Genomic DNA, 2,741 nt, shown 5'->3' with positions numbered 1-2,741 from the left:
TAATAAGCATAACGAGCATGTCCTGTTCGCGTCATCTCACTGATCGCACTCTATTTTCCTATTGGCGGATGCAATCAATCCAACGCATGCGCACAACACTCAAAGTACTCTTAGAAAGAGAGGGAAATATATATTCCCGCACCGTGGTTCTGGGACCGCTTCCTCTCACTCCCTCTTATAGGCACTAGCCATATAGTAGTATTACATATATGATGAGCATACCCTTGTGTTTATACCATGACAAGGTGAATCATCGCGCACGATGAGTGGGGGGTATAATGGCGGCTTTTACTTGAACCAATAAACGCTCAACTTTGGTATAGGCGGCAATTCCAGCAGATTCAAATGGAAGAAAAAGGGAAAAAAATAGGAAAGAAAATAAAAAAGGAAGAAAAAAATAGGGAAGAAAATAGGATAGTTTACTATACCTGTAACTTCTTCAATTTTTCATGAAATGCATCACTTAACCAGGTCTTGAGTTACGTCTGACTCTGAATAACATAAAAAAGTGAATTTCACCAGATCACATATCTTCGAAGATGAGAAAAGGCTAAAACAAAAAGAGACTAAAATTGAGTTGCGACAACAGTTTACCATAGAAAATCAAATGTGTTACTTTATGTTTTCCATGAAATTTTTATTAACACAGGTTTCAAACATATTTTCCACCCATAATTACGTAAAAATCACAACATTGAATATGTTGAAGCATATTGCAGGACTACAACACGAATAAATGTACTTTACCACCCGAATAAAGTGCCCAACTGTACAGCTAATGCGACTATTAATAGGGTCGGTGTGATCCTTATAAATATATATCTATTTCTTCTACTCTTCAAACACATACATGAATTAGAAGAAATAAATATAATCATATACGGAACGTGTTTAATAAATTAAGAAAAAATCACTACGAACAATAACATTTTGCCATTTAACCGAAGGCTCCTTTCATTTTATTCAAGTACGCGTTTTTCAAGCATATTCTTTTTATGAGCACACATAATATTTTTTTTGCTTTTATTCAATAATTTATATTATAAATAAATGTAATTCTTCAATTCAAAATGTATATATGCCATTGCGTAACAGATAACTTTGTCAATTTTCGCTATAAGTTAACCTTAAAATCAGACTTTCGAAATTTCATATAATAATAATAATAATAATAATTTTAGCGTGTATTTCATCTTTCATATATATATTATGAATTTGTAAAACATACAATACAATTAATACATGTGCAATAATTTTTACTAACCAACTTCTCCAAGAGCACTTATCAAATTTTCAATAAAACCAGAACAATTAACAATAATTAACAATAACCACAAAACAATAACAATAACGACAAAATGCTATTAACAGCTTATCAACCAATGGCTAATGTAAATAATTAATATTTCCTACTAATCCGGATCCGCGGCAATTTGGCTACACTGAAAATGACTGAAATCGCGCTCGCTGCCATCTTCAATTTCAGTGACCAAAGTGAGGCGTTGATTGGCTGGCGCTATTTGCCACAGCGCATCCATGGTATAAACACAAGGGTATGCTCATCCGGTGGACGAATTTAGAAAGCCTTTGCGCATCACTCAGTTTACGTCACATTCGGCTACTTTCGGATGCTTTCGGAAGCTTTCGGACTCTGAGTGCCAATGAAATATGGGCTGCCGTATTTATGATATTCGTTAAAGCGGTAAAGTAAGCAAGAGTTTTTATTAAAAATAATGGCTGTTTGTGCAGTAAAAGTCTGCAATAATTATTATCGAAAAACGGTAAGAATGAAAAGAGAGGAAATAAAATATTTCAGGTTTCCTAAAGACCCTGAAATTACTGCAAAATGGATCGAAAGTGTGCGAGAATTGTGCGAGGAAAATGTAAATTTAACGCATGGTAAGGTTGAAATATTGCATATTAACGCATAAACAAATTGATAGTGTAAATGTAAATAACTAATCTGGTTAGGTTAACTTTTTACAATCAAACAAAAATATCACGAAACTCTTGGTGAAAATTTGTCAGAATTTTTACATGAATTAAAACGCTTTCAGAAGTAATGAGAAAGAATACACTTTTTCTTATAATTTTTTATTATATGTGAATTCGTATAAACATTCGTATAAACAAATCTAGATTTTAAATTTTTTATTAAAAATATTTTTAAATTATATGAAAAATTTTCACCAAGAGCACTGACAATTTCATCCATTAATACTATTGTACAATTCCACCTTATTTATTTATGTATTTATTTATGCTGAAACAATAGAGGATAATAATAAGGGCAACTCTGAGGGTGCGTCTTGATGGAGAAAGAAATAGCGGAACGGAATGAGAACGGAACATTGATAGAAAAGAGATAGGATTGTTCTATCTCTTTTCTATCAATGTTCCGTTACTGTTACGTTCCGTTATTTCTGACTCCATGTGACTGCACCCTGAGAGTTAACGAAACATTACAAATTAAGTTTTCCTGTATATAAAAATTTTGAATTTAATTAAATTTCGTATGCATACATGACATGTTTCGGCTCCTTGATTGAGCCTTCTTCAAATGTAATGATTATCAAAATTTCTTAATAAATATAGTCATTACTTATATTATATATACACGTTATACTTATTATATTACATATTAGTTATTATATATACACATATACCTGCAATTGTTTTTTTATTCATTTCATCGTCCATTCCTCAAAAATAAGTTACAAAAGAATCTTAAATGATCATTA

Source organism: Cyphomyrmex costatus, unplaced genomic scaffold (assembly GCF_001594065.2).
Source record: "Cyphomyrmex costatus isolate MS0001 unplaced genomic scaffold, Ccosl1.0 scaffold1320, whole genome shotgun sequence".
In the NCBI taxonomy this organism is placed as follows: Eukaryota; Metazoa; Arthropoda; class Insecta; order Hymenoptera; family Formicidae; genus Cyphomyrmex; species Cyphomyrmex costatus.
Note: the sequence above shows the minus strand (reverse complement) of the source record.